A 7168-nucleotide genomic window follows, 5' to 3' on the forward strand; every position below is an offset into this window, starting at 1 on the left:
GAATGGGATAGGCCAGTGATGGGTAGTAAGGAGGGCACGTATTGCATGGTGCACTGGGTGTTATACGCAACTAATGAATCATCGAACTTTACATCAGAAACCAGGGATGTAACTGTATGGTGACTAACATAATATAATAAAAAAACATTAAAAAAAACCCAAACAAACTCACAGATACAGAGAACAAATTGGTGGTTGTCAGAGTTGGGGGTTGAGGGGTGGAAAAAATAGGTAAATGTGGTCAAAGTGTAAAAACATTCAATTAAAAAATAAATAAATCCTAGGGATGCAAAAAAAAAAAATCTTTGTTAACTCCAAAGGGAAGGCAAGGACGCATTTAGATCTGTGTGTATTTAAGGCAGAATACTAGAAGCAAAATAAACCATGTGCAAGGAGACTGGTATGTTCAGAAGTAGTACATCTTCTGTATTTTTTTTGGTTCCTGAGACCGGAAGTAAATTTGTCCTCTGACTCGGAGGTGGGGCAGAAAATAAGGGGTGTGAGAGTCCTGCTTTCTCCCTCTCCAGCCATTGCTGCAGCTGTCCGGTGCACCGACCTTGAGGAAACCACACCAGCAGCGGTCTGGAGACACCAGCCAAAGCCTCCCAAACAGCACGTTTGAAAAAATAAAAGATAAGGAGGTGTTGGCCATGATTGAAGTTGGGTGATGGCTCATGAGGGTTCTCTATGCTACCCTTCTCTGCTTTTATGTTATGTTTGAAGGTTTCCATAGTGGAGGGGGGAAAAAGGCAACCACAGGGAACCTGGGTATTTGCTATGAGAGAGCACATTTTGTTCTAACTTCTATACCAGGCTCGAAGGTGCGTATGGGCGAGAATGGTGTTTGCTTCCTTTCCCCACATAAAACCCCAGCAGACGGCAGCCCTCTCTTGCCCTGTAGTTATGAGATTGGCTGGGTGACACTTCGTTAATGGAGTTTAGATCTTCTCTGTGGAGTCCGTGATGCGGCAGGTAAAGCACTGCTTTGGGAACTGGAAGACTTGGCTTCCAAGCTCTGTTCTGCCACTTGCCAGCAAATTTTGGAGGACATGAAGCACAGTTTACTATGTGCTTCCTCTGGGCCAGATGCTGTTCTCTAGAAAATGGTCATATATTACCTCATATGTGACATTTGTAGAATAAAGACAACTTCTACCCCCGTCAATGGATTGTTTTGTGGCATAAGCAAGATAACACATGAAAATGATTAGAAAATGTATATATCTCACAGCTTATAAATATATAAGATATAAAGATTAACATTAGCATGTATTATTTATTAAAAGTTGAATATTTTCAGGCTATTTATAGCCTATAAATAGAAACTTGCCAGTAAATAGTTCTTCAAAATAACTAATGTCACATCATGAAGTTTCCACGTGGTCTTATTGAAAGAGTTTTCTTTTCAAGTCGCAAACCAGTAGGTATGAATGATGACTGATTAAACCATTATATATTTTAATGAAAGCACCATTACATATATGGGTAGTAAAATGGACTTAACTAAGAGTTTTCTAAGGATTTATTTCACAAAATTGTAGTGCATGCTTGATTTGCGTGTAATACATAATTCTTGTCCCAGGGACCTTGGCAAAAGCTTTATCCCACTGGTGTTGCTCAGTGATTTTTCTTTAGTTGAAAGGAAGAGGAGGAAGCCAGCTGCAGCTTTGACACTTATAATTGCACCCCATGTAATAGCAATAGTCATGTATGGGCTGTTTAATTTGAAAGCAACATCAGTCATGCAAATTTCACATCAATTGAAAAAGAAAGGAGAAAAATTTCTGTCAAACAGCAAAAGAGTTAAATTACTAGGATTAAGTGAAGGAAATTATTTCTAATATTCTGTGAAAGTGTAGCTAGCAAGTAATGCAAAATAAAAAATTAAAAAGTATTTTGATGTAAAGTTAAAATGATACTTAATTACTAAATTGGGCTCATTTCCATTTAGCAATTCAGAAAAATCTGGTAACTCTGGCTGGTGCGTACAGCGTTTCTCGGTAAAAATTTTAATCCCTGTTTGGAAAAATACCAGTTGTTATGATGTTTCTCCTCAACAGAAGTTGGCTGTGGACCATAAGATTCTGAAGCCAGCTAAGCCCACATTGATGTGAGGGTGATAATTTGGGGACATTCTATTGAGCTTTGGGGGTTGGAGAGTGATGGTAGCATGAATCTGTGAATCAAGTTTATGCACCTTGGTATACAATCTTTTGTTTCCTTGCTTAGAAAGGTTACTGTATTTTTCATTTTATAAGTGTATCTAGTTGGGCTGAAAATATTACATGTGTCTGTCATTTAAAAGAAATTTTCTTAATCTTACAGGAAATCAGATAATAATAAAAATGAAATCTGCAAGCTATGGAGAAACCAAACCTAGTGTAGGAGCATGGCTCACTCAAGGTCATCCAGCTCATTAGTACTAAAGCTGGGCCTCAGAATGAGAGGGTTGGATTGCAGCTCACCAGGCCTCACTTCTCTTCACTGCTGTGTGAATACTGAAGTCCTTTCATGTATTAGAGTACTATAGCCCACAGTGTAAAGCTCCGTTTTTTGTTACTGCTTTCATTTCTTTCTCTCTCTCTTTTTTTTTTTAATCTGGAGCCCAGTGCAGGGCTTGAACTCACAACCCTGAGATCAAGACCTGAACTGAGATCAAGAGTAGGACACTGAACCGACTGAGCCACCTAGACATCCCCCTGCTTTAGTTTCATTTTTAAAACAATCTGTTTCGAAAGAAATTATGCATAGATTTTACTTAATATAAAATAATGCCTTCTTTTATATATAGCTCAGGGAGAGAGACGGAGAGGCTGGTCCTCACTTTTGGAGGATAGAATGTGCAACAAATGCATGTCTTCTGTATTTAGATGCAAAAGCGCATCAGATAATTCAGCTTCCACAAGGAAATTACTTGGGTGGTGCTACCAAATATCTAGGTGATGCTAGATTAAAGAAAACTCTAAACGATTTATCATAGACTCATTGTGCTTTAGGATTAACCATTCTGGGTCTATCGACAAAGACTTTTTTTTTTCGAAAATCATTTAAACTGTAAGAGATTCAGTTTCTTCATTTGTAAAATGACGGTCTCAAATTAGTTGTCTTTAACATTTCTTCCAGGTCTGTGATTTGGGAGTTTTGGGATTTATATCAAATTAGAACACTGTAGTATAATGATATTTATTATGGATATTTACTTTTCATTTATTTTTGAACTTAATTATTGACACCTTTATCTTTAAAGTGACAATAGAATATTTTTAAAAGTGACTTCAGGGCATAGCTGAAAGAACTCCTCCCACATATGCATTGTCAGAGCCTCATGCACTCTTGTTTCTCCATGAGCCTATAGGGCAGACAGGTGCTTCTTGAGCCATAAGGGACTCCTGTTTGAAATTGGAAACAACGATAAATCTTCAGTACGAGCTTCCATGTTATAGAAGATTTTTAATTAGAATAAAATAGAGATTTACATATCTTATGTTGGGCGCAATGAAGCAAGTCAAATTTCATAAGCTTTGAGTTTGAATTAGAAACAGGAGGCTAAATAGAATTGAATGCTAAAATAATCTGGATGCTTACAAGACCAGAAAAGGAAGGCTCAGACCCAAACCCACAAGTGCGTGCACACGTACACACAGACACCCCCTACAAAATAATTAAAAAGGCAAAAAATGTACTCTAGCGTTTGCCCTAAGATAGACACAGAAGGGTAGCTCTCTGAGAGGGCAGGAATTCAGGCAATGAGGACGTCTCACAGGGAAGGCAGAGGCTGGTGTCCGTGAGCATGGCCCCAGCAAGCGCTGCATATTGACTGCCATCTACTCTGGTCATTAGTATGCGTGCTGCACTCGTCTTCACTGTCATATTCCCTCACGGGCTAGGGGAAAAATTCCCTCGCCTCCAATGGTAAGCTATATTCACTCAGTCAAGTTGTCTTTATTGTTCCTCTCCTACAACCATCAGGCACAGGTAGAGTAACCAGAATGATCATCTGGGTGAATAAGATTCTCATATCCAACGAAGAGCACGCAACTGAGAATCGCTGTGTACTGAAGGGACACTGGTATCACAGAAGTTGCCAGACTCACCAGTGGAGAAACTAACAGTGAGGAAATGGAGATAATAGAGCAATAAAGAAAACTAAATAATAAGCACAATTAATATTCTTAGATTCGAATGGATAATAAATCCATAAAAAACAAATTGTCCCCTAAAGGGGGTAAACCAGTTAGAGGTCTTGCAAATCAGAACTATCATCACCAAAACACAGCATTTCCATTGACAGGTTAAACAGCTGAAAGGACAGAGCTGAAAACCAAACACAAGGGTAGGGTACGAAGCAAGTATTACTGTAGAATGCAATGCAGAATAACAAAGGGTTAATCAGAAAGTTTCCTATTCCTGCTGTAACAAAGGGCCACAGACTTTGTGACTTAAAATAGCCCAAATGTATTATCTTATAGTTCTGGAGGCCAGAGTCATAGAATCAAGGTGCTGGCAGGGTCTCTAGGAGACAATCTTTCCCAGCTTTTGGAGGGTACCTGCACCATTGCCTTGTGGTCCCTTCCACCGTCTTCAAAGCCAGCAACTTAGCATCTTCAAATCTTTCTCTTCTTTTGTCTCTGATCTCTGCCTCCGTTGCCACATCTTGTGGTACTACTGTCTCCTTCTTTTAAGAACTCTTATAAGTACATTGGAGGTCTACCCAGATAATCGCAGATAATCTTCCCATTTCAAGATCTTTAATTTATTACAACTGCAGAGTCCCATTTTCCATGTAAGGGCACATATTTATAGATTCTGGATAGCGCTACGTGGACCTCTTTGGTAGGGGGGTCAGGGACTTTATTTTGTCTACTACAGAAACTATGAGAAAAACATTGAAAGGAATAGAATATAGAGTTTGAATACCCATATCCATGTAATAGCAATGCCCCAAAACAGATGAGAGAAAAGGATCAATTAGATAAGAGGAGAAAATTTCCCAGACCTGGAGAAAGCAAAGACTTTAGGTCGAAAGGACCAGGCAATACCAAACAGGATGTATAGAAAGAGACCTAAACTAGATGCTAGTGAAATGTTAGATCCCCAAGGATAAGAGATGTCTCAAAGCTTTCATAGACAGCAGCTTAAACACAAATGATTGAAAATCATATTGTCACCAGGCTTTTATTAAGCAATACTGAGGATAGTAAACAAAGAAATAAGGTCTTCAAAATTCTGAGACAAAATTATTTTAAACTTAGAATCCTATTCCCAGTCAAAGTAGCATTCATGAGTGAAGGCTGAGGATATTTTTGGACATGCTTAAAAATTTTTCCACCCACAGATTCCATTTGAAAGAATTACTTGAGGCTCTATTCTAGTAAAAACAAAAGGAAGTAAAAGAACGAGAAGACAAGGGATGCAAGTAACACTGGCGAGCAGAGGTACCCGCAGATCTAATGAAGTCTAAAAGTTTGGTACCTGTGACAAAAATAATAACAATCCGTAATTCAAACCACAGATGATTCTAACATGGATGCTGGCAAAACTGGTAGGGGCAGGGTAGGAGGGAAGAGAAATGAAGCCAAGTTATTTTTTGTCTTGCTGGGAGTGAAAAAAATACCTTAATATAGTTTGTATAATATATACACTTATACTTAATATATACTTAATATAGTTTTTGTATTTTCTTGATTAAAATTTTAAAAATTAAATTAAAAAGATTGGATTGATAATATCCTGTGTTAGTGTATTTTGAAAAAGATATTCTCATGTGCTGTTGGAAGGTATATATTTTGTCTAGTTTATTAGGAGGAAAATTTGGTAGTTTCTTTCAAATTTCAAAATGAGTATATACTTTGCCCTAGCACTTTAATCTCTAAGAATTTATCCTATAGAAGTATTTTTATATCTCTGAAAAGATTTGCAAAAATCTGTGTATGGCATTGTTCATAACTGTAAAAAAATGGACAATAATCTAAACCTATATTGACTAATTATGGACAACTATGTTCTGATTTAAAAAATCAAATAGTTTTGAGTGTTTGCAGACATAGAAATATCTTCAAGTCATATATTTTTAAAAGATTTATTTATTCTTAGATCAAAAGAGTGAGAGAGTACAAATGGGGGTGAAGGGGAGAGGGAGAGAGAGAATCCTCAAACAGACTCCCCGGTGAGCCCAGAGCCTGATGCAGGGCTCGATCCCATGATTCATGAGATCATGATCTGAGCTGAAACCGAGTCAGATGCTCAAGCTTGACCGACTGAGCTACCCAGGTGGCCCCAAGTCATATTTCTGAAAAAAAAAAAAAAAAGCAACAGAATTACTGATACGATTCTATTTATTGCATATGATCCTGAACACACACACACACACACACACACACACACTCATGTATGTATGCAATGATAGAGTTGTGTCTAGAAGAATCCAAACCGAAATGTTAACAATTATTATATTTGGGGAGGAGAGTTATTTGTGAGAAGATTTGCTTTTAGTTTCCACCTCCATTTTTTTACAATAAGAATATTTATGTATTATGCATGTTACTCCTATAACATTTAAAAATTTCAAAAAGAAAATAGCAAGATTCCTTGAAATCCCACACCCAAGGACAATTTCTGTGAGCAGTTTGGTGAGCATACATCCAGACCACTTGATTACACATATAAGTATGCAGATATATTTAATTTTCCATAATTGGAAGCATACATAATGCATTCTAAAGCCATTTTTAGTTAAGTTTTTAAATTTTGACATAACAGTAGATTCACATGCAGTTGAGGAAAGTACTACAGAGAGATCCTTTGTACATTTTACCTTGTTTATCTCAATGGCAACATATTGGTACAATATTACAACCATGATATTGACATTGCTGTTGAGATAGAGAACACTTCCACCTCCAGGAGGATACCTCATATTGCCCTTTTATGGTTACACGCACTTCTTCCCACCCCCCACTTCCTATTTAACCCCTGGCAATCACTAACATGTTCTCCATTTCTATAATTTGTCAATGTTGCATAAATGGAATCATACAGTTTGTAACCTTTTGAGGTTGGTTGTTTCATTCATCATAATTCTGTGGAGATTTACCCAGGTTGTTTCATGTAGCAATAGTTTATTCCTTTTTATCTCTAAGTAGTATTCCACCATATGGATGTAACCATT

This window comes from Ursus maritimus, unplaced genomic scaffold, assembly GCF_017311325.1.
Source record: "Ursus maritimus isolate PB19 unplaced genomic scaffold, ASM1731132v1 scaffold_8, whole genome shotgun sequence".
Lineage (NCBI taxonomy): Eukaryota > Metazoa > Chordata > Mammalia > Carnivora > Ursidae > Ursus > Ursus maritimus.